The sequence below is a fragment of the Bos indicus genome, chromosome 7 (assembly GCF_029378745.1).
Source record: "Bos indicus isolate NIAB-ARS_2022 breed Sahiwal x Tharparkar chromosome 7, NIAB-ARS_B.indTharparkar_mat_pri_1.0, whole genome shotgun sequence".
In the NCBI taxonomy this organism is placed as follows: domain Eukaryota; kingdom Metazoa; phylum Chordata; class Mammalia; order Artiodactyla; family Bovidae; genus Bos; species Bos indicus.
Genome location: NC_091766.1, coordinates 102890213 through 102908287, shown reverse-complemented (window position 1 = coordinate 102908287; position 18075 = coordinate 102890213). Strand labels below are relative to the sequence as shown.

Below are 18075 nucleotides of genomic sequence, written 5' to 3'. Positions count from 1 at the left end.
CAGAATGAAGCCTTTATTAGCCTGGAAATCTTTGTAAACATAGAGACTCAAGCTTTCAGGCAACCTGTGTGGGAGTATCATGAGCTAAAATGTCAAGTCAGTAGGATTAATGTAATATTTATTAACATAGGGTAACCGAGTCTATCCTAAAACTTGCAGACATCCTTGATTTCTGGATACGAATTTGAAGAGGATGATTCCAGTTTCTTAGGTCTAATGCGAATAGTTTAGCAGAATGGGTTTGGTCTTTGCAATTGAACACGAATAAGAAAAAGTGAAAATGTTAGTCACTCAGTCGTGTCTGACTCTGCAAACCCATGGACTGTAGCCCACCAGATTCCTCTGTCCATGCATTCTCCAGGCAAGAATACTGGAGTGAGTAGCCATTCCCTTCTTCAGGGCATCTTCCTGATTCAGGGATCAAGCACAGGTCTGCTGTGCTGCAGGCAGATTCTTTACTGTCTGAGCCACCAGGGAAGCCCGTCAGTGCACGCTTCAGCTTTAATTCTGGTTCAGTCATTACTAATTTCTAGAAAACTGCTAAAATTTTCTGAACTTGCGTGTTCTTTTATAAAAGTGATATAAAAACCCAAACTGAATAGTTATTTTATGGAGTAAGTGAGAGAGCTCAGAAAAGGCAGGACCATGAATCATATGCAAACATAGTGTGTGCCCTGACTCTCCCTCCTTCCCTCTGATTCCTACTCAACTATTTGTTTAAAAATCAAAATAAAATCAAGTCATGGGGCAAAATGCCATATGTGTATGTTTAGAAGAAAACATCTTCAAAGTTTACTACATAAGCTTATGAAGAGAAGTAGAAACGTACATTAGTTTCACAAGATTGAATGTTATCTATCATGACTGAGCCAAATTTGACAGCGTGGCAGGACCTGATTGATACTAACTCATTAGGGTGCCTTTCACTGACTTATTTACAATAAACTTTGAGAGATTACAAATAAAAATGTCTATGCACATACAGCTCATGAACATTTTTATTACTCTTACATTTTAAATCCTACAAAATACATAAAGTTAATTTGGATCCTTAAAATAATGAGATCTAAACATTAACTTGAACCCATAAAAATACAGAATTTAATTCATTTCTTTAATATCTTGGGTGACTATTGTCCTATCTATGGTTTTATTAAGAAATCATCATACAGCTGTGTAGTTTTTATAAAATTCAGGGTTTAATTTATACTATACAACAAACTAGTGAGCTCAATGCCATTTAACTTTTTTAAAAAAGAAAAAAGTAGAAAAAAAGTTGCTTTTTTTACTCTATTTTTATATCTCATGGTACACATTAAACTATTATTAAATTGACAGAACTTGCTGTCTATTATGTGTTTTTCTTATCAACGTTTATGAGTAAATAATTAACTTATGCTATATGGGCGTCACTAAAAGAATTCTACAATTTTGAAAAGACCAGACCCATAGAAGCACTGTGATGGACTAAAAGGCTTGACCTTGAGAGTTGTCATTAAACTCTTTATTTGACAACCATTCTTTTAGTAATATTGCACAGTTCCTGCCAGATAGGCAATAAGAACCAGTCACTATTAATGTAGATTACAAATAATTATGATGTAGTATGGTGCAGTGCATGTGTCAGCCATATTTGACTCTTTGTGAACCCATGGACTGTAGCCCGCCAGGCTCCTCTGTCCATGGAATTTTCCTGGCAAGAATACAGAACTGGGTTGCCATTTCCTCCTCCAGGGGATCTTCCCGACCCAGGGGTTGAACCTGTGTCTCTTGTGTCTCCCCACTTGCAGGTGGACTCGTAGTATAGAAAATAAATTATTTATTTGATTTAATGGATAACCAATTTTTCTAAATAACAAAGAAAAAGAAAATATAGCCAAATTTGAATTAATTCTGAATTCTCCACTCAGTGAATGATTTAGGTGTGACTTGTTCCTGACATCACTTTAATTGCATTCTCTCTTTCTGCACAGTGTTGACCATTTTCAGGGATAAAACAGTGCTTTAGTTTCAATCGTATTTTATTAGTTTCATCTTGCTTTCTTTCCCAATTTCATATTATTTTCCCCTAAAGCTTTCTGCCAATATAAGGCATAGTAAGATTTTATAAAAAAGAAGAAAAAATCACCAGTGGGTCAGCTTCACATACCAAAGAATGTTCTTAGAATAATATTTTTAGCTAAATTTGGAAGCAAAAATGTTTATATAATTACCATAGAAAATGGAAAGGTCTACCTATATTTGTATTTTCAAAATTAAGGTCCATTTGTTAAAATTTTTTGAATTATTCAGTACTTCACACAGATAACTTTCTGCCTTCACGTTTAAACTTTAAAGAATGAAAATAGATATTTTACTGATGTGCTATTTCTCAATATATATTCCTAAATAGCTAAGGGATTAGATTATATGAATGGATATCATATAACTCCCTAGTGGAAAGATATGTTGCCTGAGTCTTATTATGAGAGTTTTCTTAAACATGTTGAAAGATGTCCTATAGGAGTAAAGATGAGTCTAAGTACTAATGGAAAAATAAACCAGAGTAATATAAACTTTAAAGTGATGAACTTTTCAAGATGTAAAAATTCCCTAATTTCATAAAAAATATAATACATGTCTCCACTTATTTTAAGAGATATGTTATACATAATACCTTATAGTGATATCTTATATATGGCATGTCATATACAGAATGTGGGAGAAGGAAATGGCAACCCACTCCAGTGTTCTTGCCTGGAGAATCCCAGGGACTGGGGAGCCCGGTGGGCTGCCGTCTATGGGGTCGCACAGAGTCGGACACGACTGAAGCGACTTAGCAGCAGCAGCAGCAGGGCTCCTTGACGGAGAAGGCAACAGCAACCCGCTCCAGTACTCTTGCCTGGAAAATCCCATGGGCAGAGGAGCCTGGTGGGCTGTAGTCCATGGGGTCGCTAAGAGTCGGACATGATTGAGTGACTTCACTTTCACTTTTCACTTTCATGCATTGGAGAAGGAAATGGCAACCCACTCCAGTGTTCCTGCCTGGAGAATCCCAGGGACAGGGGAGTCTGGTGGGCTGCCGTCTATGGGGTCGCACAGGGTCGGACACGGCCGAAGCGACTTAGCAGCAGCAGCAGCATACAGAATGTGTGTGTGCATGTGTGTATGGTAAGCCACTTCAATTGTGTCCGACTCTGTGATCCTATGGAGTGTAGCCCGCCAGGCTCCTCTGCCCATGGGGTTCTCCTGGTAAGAATATTACAGTGGATTGCTGTGCTCTCCACCAGGGAAATTTCCAGACTCGGGGAGCAACCTGTATCTCTTATGTCTCCTGCATTGGCAGGTGGGTTCTTCACCACTAGCAGCACCTGGGAAGCCCATGTACAGAATACATATCATTTAAAAGATACACATGCGCACATAGGCATGTGCATACACAGGAAATACAATGAGTTCAGAGACTGTGAAAATAAATACTTCAAAACATCATTCCTATGAAAAAAAGCCCAACCCGAAAAGGCAGAAGTGTTTCATAGAAATCTTTGAAAATACTTTCCTACTTAGGAATAGCTCTAACCGTGTTTAATCTTGTTTCCTACATGCAACATTTATATCAAGATAAATAATGAGACTTTTAAGCTTATGCATGTGAGGCTTTGATCAGAGACAGATTGTTTTATTATGCTTATAGCAATATCAACATCCAACTCAATACTGCCGTGTTGGCATCCCATGCCCAGCCGCCCAACAGAGCAATTCATTGAGAACCAGATGGAAAGGATGCCCTACATGAGTTGGAGGCTCACTTAGTAGACAACAGATGGAGAAATATGATTTCCTCCGTAGAGAGGGCAAAAAGACTATTTTGTCTGCTGCTTTTCTAAGGAAGTCTTCTTGGAGATTGGATGGAAGCATATTTATTATGTTTACTACATATTTACTATGTAGGTTGAATGACGGCCTCCCCAAAATATATCCATGACCTATTCTCTGGAGCCTGTAAATCTTTACTTATATGGTAAAACTAGGACTTCTCTGATAGCTCAGCTGGTAAATAAGCCAGAGGAGACCCCGGTTCAATTCCTGGTTCCAGAAGATCTGTTGGAGAAGGGATAGGCTACCCACTCCAGTATTCTTAGGCTTCCCTGGTGGCTCAGCTTGTAAAGAATCCACCTGCAATGAGGGAGACCTGGGCTCAATCCCTGGGTTGGGAAGATCTCCTGGAGAAGGGAAAGGCTACTCACTCCAATATTCTGGCCTGGAGAATTCCATGGACTCTACAGTCCATGGGGTCGCAAAGAGTCAGACACTACTGAGCAACTTTCACTTTCATGATAAAACTTGACTTTGTAGATCTGATTAAATTAAAACCATTTAGACAATTAGATGAGGGACTTAACTGGATTATCTGGGTGGACTCTAAGTGAAATGCAACCATAAATGAGAATGAGATTTCATTCATTTCATGAAAATGAAACAGAAGACCTGACCCAGAGAAAAAGTCTTGCGAAGGAAGCAAAGGGAAGTGGAGTCAGAGAAGATGCCATACCACTAGCTTTGAAGATGGAGGAAGAGATCAAAAACCAAAGGATGCTCCCCCACAAGCTGGGAAAGACCAGAAAATACATTGTTCTCCAGAGCTTCCAGAGGAAGCGTAGCCCTGAGAAAATCTTGGTTTTGGCTCAGTGACACATTTTTGTATTTCTGGCTCCAGGAACCATAAGAAAGTAATATGCCTTATCATTTGCAGCAAACATGGAGAAAGTCAAGCTTAGAATCACATGCAAAACAACTGGAGGCTGTGGTTAAAGGCAATTCAAAGAAGATTCAAGATATAGGTTAGGACTTCCCTGATGGTCCACTGGTTAATAGTCTGCCTGTAAATATAGGAGACACAGGTTCAATCCCCCGTCTGGAAGATTAAACATGTCAAGGGGCAACTAAGTCTGTGGGCTACAACTACTTCAGCCCATGAACCACGACTCCTGAGCCCAGGTGTCCTAGGGCCTGCAGTCTGCAATGAGAGGAGACGTCACAATGAGAAAGCCACACACCACAGCTACAGAGCAGCCCATGCATGCCACAACTAAGATAGCCCACATGCAGCAGCAAAGCCCCAGTGCAGCCAACAAGGAAATAAATGATGTTTTTAAGAAGATACAGGTTAAATGCTAGGCTAGGAGTCTCTAAGAGAGAACTGGAGAATAAGTCAGTTAGGAGGAACACTGCTGGGATAAAAAACAAATACCCAAGTATTAACTTCAGATACTATTCCTTCAAAAGAACTCATATTTCATTGGATTAATTTGCAGAGAAGTTTATACTCTAGTGGATTTATTAAAATCCACTGAACAAAAGGCAGCAATTGGTGGTGTTAGCCATATGGGTGTGGTTAGGGAATGAGAGGAATAGAGCTCTACCAAAACTACCATCAGCCTAGGATAACTAACCATGCGCATAACCAAGACTGTGCCTTCCTGTGGCCCGATAGCAGGCTTCACAAACATAATCCATAATGACTAGACAAATGGAAAAGGAAATCATAACAAACAATTGGCACCATGAAAAAATTTTCTGAAGACAACTCAAAGATTAGAGGGATATATTTGCAAGTCATGATCTGATAAAGAATTTGTATCCAGAATGTAAAAAATCTGTTAAAACTCAATATTAAAAAGTCAACTAATCTAACTTAAAATGGGCAAAGGAGATGAAAAAACATTTCTTCAAAGAAATATAAATGGCCAATAAGCACAAGAAAAGATACTTAACATCATTAGTCATCGAGAAGATGAAAACCAAAACTACGAAACAGTTTCACACTCCCTAGGATGACAAGAATCGAAAGGTTAGAGAATATCAAGAGCTGTTGAGGCAGTCTGAACCGTCTTAAACTGTTGTCAGGAATGTAAAATGGTGCAGTCACTTTGGAAAATAGCCTGTCAGTTCCTCAAATGATTAAACACGGAGGTACCATTAGATACAGCAATTCCACTCCTAGGTTCAAACCCAAGAAAAATTAAAACACAAGCCCACACAGAAATTTGTACACAGATATTTATAGCAACATGATTCATAGTAGCCAAAAGATAGAATGACATAAATTTCTATCACTGACATATGAATAAACAAACTGTGGTATACCCATACAATGAATATTATCCAATCATAAAGGTACTGATACATTTTTCAATATAGATAAAAATTTTAAACATTATTCTAAGTGAAAAAGTCAGGCACAAAGGTCACAGTCTATGATTCTTCTTACCTGACATATCTAAAAGAGGAAAATCTTTTAGAAACTAAAAGCAGATGAATGGCTATCTATGGCTAGGGCTGGAGTGGTAAGATGGGGAATGGTTGTTCCTTTTTGGAGGGATGAAAGTATTCTAAATTTGTCTGTGGTGTTAGTTGGACATATCTGTGAATGTACTGATAATCACCTTAAAAGGGTGAATTGTGTGTTACCTGAAATTATCAATATGCCTAATGTAATATTATAAAAAGTTCAAGAAACTGTCAGTTTATGAGCAGGATAAGGAAGAATGATGAGGAAGACACATAGGAGGCCTTAGACAATGGAGAATATATTATTTCCAGCCTTGGTGATAGACACATAAATATTTTTTAAAGTATTTGTTTTTACTTTAATGTTTTATATATATATATACACATTTATATAGCAATTATCATAGATGTAAAGCTAGATATAGAGATAGGTATTTAAAAACAGTATATGTCAAGTAATTCAAAATTAATAAAAGAAAACCTAAACTAGGTATATTAACTTTGATTCCATTCCTATCAACATACATATCATGGTTTCCATTGTATCAGACACTGCTTCTAAAATTGTATTGCCTGGTTTTGGTTTAAAATTGTAGTTGATAATTCATTAATACAAATACGACAGTGGCTTCTGGTTCAAGCAACATTTCCTCTGACTCAAAACTATTATTGATTTCAAATGAAGTGTAGCTATTTAGGTAATACATGTGGCATATTATAAATGACTTGCACAAAAACAAAAATAAGTGTTGTGCCTTAAAGTGATACTCATAAGAGTTTGTATCGACTATGCAAAGGCCCAAATGCAAATGCTTTTTAAAAGCAGTTACTTCCCAACATTTACAGGCTTTTCTATAGAACTTCCTGCCATCAAATCAAGGTACTAAGTTGTAAGTTAATCTTCGTAGTTACAATTACTGGCTCAATATATGCCAATGCAACTATTAATCTAATAATAGATTATATAATAGTCATTTCTTTTGCCTTAGAAATGGAATGAAGGTAGATGGGAAAACAAGTAGCAATAGATAAAATCATGTCAGTAATTCTACAATGTGAGTCTATCTGCTACTCCAACGTGGATAGTGATTCACTTTGCAGAATGATGTGAGAGCAGGGCACAGGTGCGTTTGCACAACTCTTTCAGTTCCATCAGGAGCACCCTTCAGCAGGCAAAACATGTCTGTTGTCACCGGGGTTGGGGGAGGGAGTAAGTATATTTGGGAACTAGCACCCTTGGGTAGTATAAAGGAGCATGGTTCACATTGTCTGAAATTGCTCATGCCCTGGTTCATCCAGCTGGTAATGAAGCAGTCAGCATCCCATCTCTGGAGTGGAATAGGCAATTATTCCAGCTTGAAACTCTGCCCTTGCAAATTGAGTGTGGCAACAATTCACATTGGCTGTCATTACAAAGTCTCTCAAAACAGGGTAGCTATCCGTATCAGATCACAAGGAAAAATCAGAGATGCCTAAAAAGTTTACCTTAATTCCAAATAGATTATCGTGTGGGCTGATGATATGGATATTTAAGCTGCTTTCGAGGAGACCTTTTTGTTCAGTTTTATTCTTCGATCTTACTCCAAATTGCTCCAAATAAATCTAAAATCCTAGTCACGTAGAATATTTCTGTAGAGTCTCATTAACCAAAACCTCCTGTCTTGCAATACAGTTAGAGAATAAAAACATCTCTCATTTCCGTCTAGTTACATTTTAAGGCTGTTACAAGAAATCAAGAAAAGAACAAACTCCTCTGGGAATTTGAACCTTAGATGTGCAAGTAAAACGTTTGTACTTAGACCTCTCAAAGCCAGCTCATGTATGTATCTTCTGGGGAGCTCTCAAAATAGTATCTGCGCCTGGGCCCCACCCTATACCAATTAAATCAGAACTTCTGCACCTCAGATGATTCTAGAATGTTCAAGTTAAGCACTAGTAAAAATTTAACAGGCGTACACATCACCTGGGCTTCCCTGATGGCTCAGAGGTTAAAGCGTCTGCCTCCAATGAGGAAGACTTGGGTTCTATCCCTGGGTCAGGAAGATCCCGTGGAGAAGGAAATGGCAACCCACTCCAGTATTCTTGCCTGGAGAATCCCATGGACATAGGAGCCTGGTAGGCTACAGTCCACAGGGTCGCAAAGAGTTGGACATGACTGTTTCAACTACAGCTTCTAACTCAGGTGTTCCATGATTGGGACTAAAAATCTAGATTTCTATACATTTCCAGATAATGTGGATGTAGCTGGTTTATGGACTGCTTTGTTAAGTAGCCAGAATCTAGTAAGAACTTTCCTAGCTTAATCTTAGAATTTCCTGTGGAACTTTTTAAAATTCCTGTGCCCTTGACATCCTCTAGACTTGCAACACCAGAATTTCAATGGGTGCAATTCAGTCATCAGTAGTTTTTTAATGTGCCCAGTGGTTCAAATGTATTGGAAAGGTTGAATATCAGGGATGTAGGTGCCTTACCATTTCCCCAGCCTGACTTTTCCCCTTGACTTAATGACACAAAAATCTTCCATTAAACAAGTCTTGAAAACTGTGATTTCTCCCTCTGCTGCATCCACATATGACTTGCCATGTTTCATTCATTCAGTAACTGAAATATCTGCTGACATCCATGTCTCCTTTCAATTGTCAGCACATATTTAAGGCTTCAATTACCATTTGCCTACTATAGCTTACAACAATTTTTTTTTCAAACAATTTCTACCTAACTCAATTATTTTAAAACCTATTGAGTATATTTTACCTATTATTGCTGAATTAGTCTCCTTAAATCATTTCTAATATATATATCCTTTGTTTAAGGCTTCCTGGTGGCTCAGATAGTAAAGAATCTGCCTGCAATGCATGAGACCTGGGTTCAATCTCTGGATCAAGAAGATCCCCTGGAGAATGGAAAGGCTACCCACCCCAATATTCTTGCCTGGAGAATTCCATGAGCAGTGGAACCTGGAGAGCTATATAATCAATGGGGCTGCAATGAGTTGGACATAACTGAGTGACTAACACTTTTGTTCAGAATCTTCATATTGCCCTTTGTCTATAAAATCTAAGCAAAACCCCTAAATATAACATTCAATATTCTCTATATTCAGATCTCTACTTAATTTTCACTTAAATTTCAGTGTAATCTCTCATTATTTATAAAGCTCTCCTTTTTCTCACGTTTTTTCTCACCTACAACTTGGTCCTCAAACACCGCCTTATTATCCTGTGTATGACTATCTCTGCTATTTGTCTAACACAGTGTTCTCAGAATACTAAACCACATCTTTACATCTTAAGAGCTTATTCAACCATAAAAACTACCTCTAAATCGTATTATACAAACAAAATAAGAAACCCTATGCTTGGACTCCCCTATTTGCTTATAAAAATTATGTTAAACTATTCAAAGTTTGCCTAATCTCTTTCCCAAATTTCTCTCGGCCTTAATATCCTGGAACACAAAAACAGGATCTTGAGATTATCCCAGAAAGCTCTCCCCCAAGTAAAAGATCAATTAATATTTACTAAATTGAAATGTATAAATATTTTCCATTTGAGCATTATGTGCATATTAGTTAAAAAATATGATTTCTTCCCACAAGTTTACAGTTTACAGGGTTTAAATATGTAAAACAAATACCACATAAGGACAAATAGTTAATTCCTCAGGTAGTCAAAGAGATTCATGATGAGATTGAATAATTTGAAACTGCAGCAACTACAACTGGTCCACAGATCTTGACATATAATAGCTTCCAAAAATAAATTCTCAGAATTCAAAGAGAGGGGTTCTTTTGTCATGCTTTCAAGAGAAATCTTGGGTTCTGTAAGTTCTGTGAAAAAAGATAATAATGGCATATTAGATGAGAGAGTAAGTATAATGGCTAAGGGGAGGAAATGCAAATGGCAGGCTGGATGGAGAATGGAGACGCTGCTTTGGCTGTGACCATGTATGGCAGTTACTAGATGCTTTCCGATTGACGATGTCTGATGAACAAACATTTAGAAAGCATGAACTAATTAGTCCCATGTTGGAGTAAAAGATAGCCCACTAAAAATATTTAGAACACCATCTTACCAGCAAGAACAACATGGTTGAAATCAAGTACAGTTTTACTATTTACACAGAATAATTCCAAACTTGTCTGAAGTGAAACATAATTTGCTTACTGGTTGCATGCATTTCATGCATGGCTATTGTAGGCTGAAACAATACAGACATCTTCTAAATAAATGTTTAATAATAATAGATTTAGAATTAGTACACACAGTATTTCACGTCATGGGAAGTATGTTATAAACCCAATTTATAAATATTATTTCAAAACGAATATGGTGGTGATACAAACATCTCTTCACTGCTTCCAAATACATTAGTCCAGCTTTATAGTTGCAAATTTTATAAAACTTTCCAATTCTTCAAGATATAATTTGCCATTAGTTTGACATTTCTCAATTCCTATCTTTAATTCCTATGCTGGGGTTTGAAAATGCAAATTTTTTCTGTCATTTTTTACCAAGTATTTCCTGAAAGTGTACTGTGAATTAGATTCTTTCAGTTCTGAATTTTTTCTTTCTATTGTAGCACTTTCTTTACTCTAGTTATTTTCAAATGTTTTATTTCTCTAGTATCTTACTGTGAGGATACTTAAAAGACGTAGATATTTACCAGAACAGTTGAAAGTAGTTTGAATAGTTTTTGAGTTCTCATTCTTTAAGTTTCATGCAAATTTAAAACCTATACCACAAAATACTGACTTTTAATATAAAATGATGCTATATATTGTTTATCTTTAGGAAAAATGTGAATGTCAATTAAATATGCCATATTTAAGCCTGATAAATACTACCACATACTTTTGTAGAGAAAGCTTCTTCATCTAACTTTGAAAGAAATAATTTCAACCCCATCACACCTAATTGTGTGTCTGGATCATCCTTTCATTTTTAAATAAGCGTGCCATAATTGTCTCTGAAAAAGGATGCACCATTCAGTACAATTTCTTTTAAATAGAATGCAAATATAGCAGATATTTCTGCCTTCAGGAAATCTGAAATTAAAGATGTAAGACACAAATAACAGAAGCAACGTGCCAAAAGCATTTTATACAATGAAAAGTATAGCATTTAAAGTAGGATGAGACCAAACTCTAAAATGAGGGTAATCAGGATGAATTTCATGAAGAGATAGTATTTCAGTTGGATATTACATATGAATAAGGTTTTGGCACATAGTCTAGAAACAGTAGAATCTGGAAAGAAGAAAATATCTGAGCAAAGGAAGAAAAAGAAATGTGCAAGGCCCTTTTCAGAAATAAAATAATAAATTGATTTCAATTGTCAGAGAGAATACATATAATACATGGAGTTAAAAATGGACAAGTAGACAAGTCACATTATAGAAGATCATGGACTTTGAAAATTTTTCTTCATAAAGTTATTCGGATGATGAAATGTGGGCTGGTAAGAGAACCAATCAAGAATGTAACTGCTATAATTGATATATCATGCTTTTGTCAAAATGCTGTTGTTTAGTTGTTCAGTCACGTCCGACTCTGCGACCCCATGGACCGCAGCACGCCAGGCCTCCCTGTCCATCACCAACTCCCGAGTTTACTCAAACTCATGTCCATCGAGTCGGTGATGCCATCCAACACTCTCATCCTCTGTTGTCCCCTTCTCCTCCTGCCTTCAATCTTTCTCAGCATCAGAGTCCGTTCAAATAAATCAACTCTTCACATCAGGTGGCAAATTATAGCATGACTTAAAAAAATATTGTCCAAGAGAACTGGGAGGAGCATTTAAAGAAACAAACAAAAACTCTTCTGATATGTTTCTAACTATAAAACTAGCTTGATTAGCACTTCTTCACTCTAATGGGTCACACATGAATTCAAAATTAAGTGCAAAGAAAATAAGCATTTCTGCTTCTGGTAATGAATAGATAATTCAGATTAACTTTTCAGCTGTGAACAACCAACAAAGCAAGAATTTTTTTTTTTTTTAATATATCAACAAACTAACAAGATAGTGAGGAATTGTAGAACCTATTTCTAGAACAAGAATATCCAGTGAAACAAGCTCTGGTATCTAACAATTTTTTTACTGAAAGGTGTCCATGGATTCCATACCATGATAAAGATGACTAAGCCACTTTATAAGCTAAGCAGAGCTTTCCAAAGAATGACATGAGTAAGAAAAAACCTATGTAGTTTAAGTGCCAAGGACTGAGACCTTGGCAAGCTTGTCAGAATTTGTGTAGGCTTATATTTTCGGATTAAGGGAAAAGTGGAAATAGCCTTCGAAAGGACTGTGGTTCAAATTTTAATCATTTCAATCAAGTCAATAAGATGATCTCTGATATCTGGGTCCTCTTGGCCTTAATGAAGAAATGTGTAACCCATTTTGGAAGTAGTTAACGTGATCTCATATGTCAAATCACTTTTATAACTTTTCATACTGCAAGCTGTTTGCAATTCATGAATTCATATTTGTAATTTGATCAAAATAGGAATGGATGGCAACAAGAGCACATGATTTGAAACCATGAAAAAGTAAAATAGAGAAACTAAATAGCTGATGGGTGGGCGTTAGACAATAAAGATATCAGACATAGATTTTACTATTATTCTGCCAGTAAATTCAAGAAAATAAAAAATAAAAAATTTCAAGAAGACTAGAAGTCAAAAAATATTCTACTGAAATTCCAGAATGAAGTCTATAAGACAAATAAACAGCAGTTCTAATAGCAGATTAGATTCATCTGAAGAATGACTGATTTGGAAAATAGATAAAAATAAAAGTTCTACAATGAAGCACAGAAAGGAAAAAAAATGGAAAACTTAAAACTAGTGGAATTTTCTAATATACATGGAATTTCTGTATCAGAAGCAGAAAAGAGAAAGAATCAAAATTTAAACACAATTTTTTTTCTAAAACTGATTAAAAGAAATCAATCTGCAGATCGAAAGAACACTACAAATCTTAAACCAGAAAGTACACATACAGGTTTTAGTAAAACTATTGAAAGTCAAAAGCAAAAGAGAGAAAAGAGGAATGTAATAATGAGACAGAACACAAAAGAATTCATAAATCAATAAAACTATATTTTAGTAGAGAGAACAGACTAAATCTGTCCATCTATAATCTATAGCTCTGAAAATATCTTTCCAAATAAAACTTAATATCTTATGTTAACACTCAACATTATCAAATACGTGAATGAAAAGAATGAATCAAAAAATAATCAGAAAGCTGAATATTTTATATGTTAAAGCAATTATCACTAATTATGTTAAACATCATAGGGATAGGGGTCAAGTGTTTTAAAAGACTTCTATGGACCTTAGCCTGTCAGGCTCCTCTGTTCATGGAATTCCAGGCAAGAAGCCATGCCCTTCTCCAGGGGGATCTTCCCAAACTAGGGATCAAACTTGGGCCTCCTGCATTGCTGGCAGTTTTTTCAACCACTTGAGCCATCAGAGAAGTCCCAGAGACTCCTTAAATACACAGAAATACATACTAAAATTGCCTGCAAATTTCTAAATTGATTTAATGTACTCCGTTTTGCAAGTAACTAATAGAGTTCCTTGAGTGAGGTATTATCACAAGACCCTCTCTTCTAAATACTTATTCCATTTACCCAGTTATTTACCAATAATTACTTGTATGCTTAATATTTACCAAGAACTGTGTTTATATACTAGAGGTTAAAAAACAAAACAGTCCCTTTCTTCCTGGAAATTGCATTTGGAGAGAAAGAAAGGTAAACAAAACATTATGTTACAATATAAAAAACTATGAAACAAATTGACTAGTATCTGGTTAATGATTACTGAGTAAAAGATTATTATAAAAATATATACAACATGCTATGGGAATGGTATTAAGAATCATTTATTCAAGAAAAAGCTGAGTGAATGCATGCACATGTATGACTGAGTCCCTTCATTGTTCATCTGATACCTTCATAACATTGTTAATCAGCTATACCTCAATACAACATTTTTTTAAAAAATTCAAAAAGGGTTGAAAAGGTGGGAAAAGAGGTATATCTATATCGTTCTTTAAAAAAAACCTTTGCATCATATCATAGATATCAATGTTCAAGGACTAAAGATCCTCTGGATATTTCTTTTTTTTTAATTTAATTTTATTTTTTAAATTATTTTTTTAATTTAAATTTATTTATTTTAATTGGAGGCTCTATTCACCATGCTCTTTGAATCTAACTAGCACATAAAGTAAGGAAATTTCATATTCAGTAAAACTAGAAAATGAGGAAAACCAAAACTGTGAAAAATAGTTGTCAAATATAATGAGTGTTTGATGAATTTGAACAGAAGATGCACAAACCAGTCCCAAAGCCCCCAGATTTTTTGAACTACAGACATATGAGTTCATGTACATATACACGGTCTCAGAAGTCCTAACCAGTGGCCCCAAATGCTTGACCCTGGACATCCTGGGAGCAGGAGAATCCAGGAGCACATGCTCGCCTGTGTTACATGATACTGTGTCAAGGGAGATGGACTGAGTGAGAAAACCAAGGATACTCTGTATGCACTAGATACAAGTGGTAAGAAAGGAAATTCTGGGAGAGTTCGCAGATGGCAAGTAGATTTGCAACTGGTACAAAGAACCAGTGATCATGAAATATCCTAACACTAAATCATCATGAACACACACACACATGCCCCTTCAAAATGCTGAGTTTACTGTGAGTTATATAGAATTTCTATTCTCGGTAAAAAAGGAAAGGGGTATCACTAAATGTTCTGATTGGTGATAAATGTTCAGAACAGAAAATATAGTTGAGTTGGTGAGAAAAAGTTGGTGGGAGTTGATTCTGCGTTAATTTCACTGGAGAGGACAAGTGAACAGAACCAGAGGTGAGGCCAAGGGCTCAAACCGTCACATTAAGATGTATTTCTTTCTCCATCTACAAACCTTGCCTTTCTGTGCACAGTCTTTATTTTTAAGTATAAATTTATCTCACAATGGCAAACCTGGATACAGACTTATTATACAAAATCTCTTCAAAAATAGTCGCATGTTCCCCTTGATTTTAGTAACTGTTCAATAAATGAATTTCATTCTATCTTGGTTTATTTCCCTTAATGAATCAGTTAAAATGGCTAACGAGATGGGGTGCTCTATTTGATTATAAGCGGGTTATACTTGGAGCTAGAGGTTAAAGTCAGCCTTACCTAGATGATAAGAACTAAGAGTAGGATAAGTTGATTTCCAAGAGGAAAAAAACCAAAGAGCTATAAAAAAAAAAAAAAAAATTTAAGTTAAGCAAAAAATAACAATGTCCTTTAAGACGCCTTCTTAGAAACTCTTTAGGTGATAAAATCAAATAAGTCAAGAAAGGTATAAAGAAGCTATGTTGAATGTACCAGTACTGATGTCAAAGATAACTAAAAACTGAAAACATATGTTTACTATGTTACATTGTGGGAATTACAGTTACATATAGAATATTTCTATTATAAATCCTAGCAATGTGAATTGAGAACAGAAAAACTGGAAAATAAAGTGTAGGGGAGAGGGGGAGAGGGTAGATGAGGAAAGAAATGAAGAAATATAAACAAGTTGACTTTTAACTTTGTTCCTGTAGGGTGCTGATAAATTGAAAACAGAAAATCAGACTCATTTTAGAGCAAACACATAGCCTTAATAGATTAATTAAGCAGTCATCTGAAGAAGCTAGAATAAAAAATAGATATAAGAAAATCAGAGATAATTTAATTAAAAACAAAACTAACAAATTGTAAAATCAAAGAATAGTAAATTGGAAAACAAAAGAGAAACATTTTTTAAAGATTACCATGTTGATGTATGGCAAAACCAATACAATATTGTAAGTAATTAGCCTTCAATTGAAATAAATAAATTTATATTAAAAAAATTTACCAACCTAAACATGAGACAGTATAAAAGAAGTAAATATCTTAATTTAAAATTTTTTTTAAAATATGGAAAAATGTAAACACTGGGAAATTAAGAATGATCTTAAAAACCCTTGGCTGAATTGTTTTATTAGACTGAAAGTGTGAATAAAATATATTTTTAAGGGAAAACATAAATTGCCTAAATTGACTCAAAAACAATTTATAAATTAAAAAAAAAATAGGCTAGCAACCTCTATGATCTTATTATTTACTCAAAAGATATATGTGCAAGGGTGAACACTGAAACACTCTGTGTAATACCTAAGAGTCAGAATCAACATAACTATTTATCTATCAGGACTAAGAACGTTAAATGGTCATATATTCATACAAAATAATTCTAGTCGATGGTTAACTAATTTATATGTGTTGAGATCTCCCAATTACAATATTAACTACAAAAATGGAAATGACAAAATTTTTTAAGGGAGATATACATTCTCTTTTTAATATATTATTTATACCTTCTATGCACTAAATATGCATGGGTTTTGACAACATAGTCCTGAAATAATTATAACCACATATGCAGATTTCTATATGGAGACTTTCTGAAAAGACACAACATATTACTAATGGCTATAACCACGAGCAAGTAGAGTGGGACAGGGTGTTTACTAAGTGTAAAATTTCATTTTTCACTCCATCTTCCTATATCATTTTAATTGATGTTATTTGCTCATTTTTAAAATCATAATAAACAAAAATAAAAAGCTGTATTTTCTGCTTGAGATACCATTTAACATGAGGCAACAGAGATTCAGAAGAAAATTCATTGTAGATTTATATTATTTCAGATAAACAATTTCTGAGAAGATAAAAAGAGACAAAACTGGGCAGAGTTTTATAAATTTTTAGATATATTTAACTTAAAATTATGTTATATTTTACCTAGTTCATTATATATGCTGAGTTCTATGCTCAATAAAAAGGGAAAAACACTTTAGGGCATCTATTCTCAGGGAGATTAGAATATAAGACAATGTTTTTAAAACAAACAATTGTACAAGGTAAAATGTAAGTGCCAAATCAGTAACTTTATACTGTATTACTTCAAATTCTTCATATCTATCAAAACCTCCCCTATTCACCCACCTACCACATTTCATTTTACTAATCATTCTATTTTTATTTTATTAATTGTATTAAATATAGACTGATTTGCACCAAATATTTTTAAAAATTGTTTCTCCTTAACCCCATAAGAGAAACTACCCATAAATCCTCAAATGGAATCCCAGAAATAGGAATTTCTTCTTAGAATCTTTACATACATGAAATTTTCCCTAGAATAGAAGCTATGGCAAACCTAGACAGCAGAGAAATCACTTTGTCGATAAAGGTCCAGATAGTCAAAGCTATCGTTTTTCTAGTAGTCATGGAACATAAAGAAGGCTGAGCACCAAAGAATTGATGCTTTTGAAATTGTGGTGTTGGAGAAGATTCTTGAGAGGGCCTTAGACAGCAAGGAGACCCAACTAGTCAGTCCTAAAGGAAATCAACCCTGAATATTCAATGGAAGGACTGATGCTGAGGCTGGAGTTCCAATATTTTGGCCACCTCATGTGAACAGTTGACTCACTGGAAAAGACCCTGATGTTGGGAAAGACTGAAGACAGGAGAAGGGGTACGAGAGAGGATGCGATGATTGGATGGCATGATCGACTCAATGGACATAAGTGTGAGCAAACTCCAGGAGACAGCGGGGGGGATCAGGGAGGCCTGGCATGCTGCAGTCCATGGGGTTGCAAAGAGCTGGACATGACTTACTGACTAAACAACAACAACAATCCTAGAATGACTCTATGAAACTGAAGGATTGGGTTAGCCAAACTTGAAAATATTCAACTCAA

General features: G+C 35.3%; 1 long non-coding RNA gene across 2 annotated transcripts in view; it reads right to left on the bottom strand.

Moving 5' to 3' along the window:
* Window positions 1-3558: 3558 nt before the first annotated feature.
* The window catches only part of LOC109562363 (uncharacterized), a 537301-nt gene continuing 522784 nt past the window's right edge, over window positions 3559-18075 (bottom strand). For both annotated transcript variants that reach the window (XR_011567828.1, XR_011567832.1), the window contains exon 6: window positions 3559-10099. This is a non-coding gene — a long non-coding RNA (uncharacterized lncRNA). The remainder of the gene's footprint in view (window positions 10100-18075) is intronic.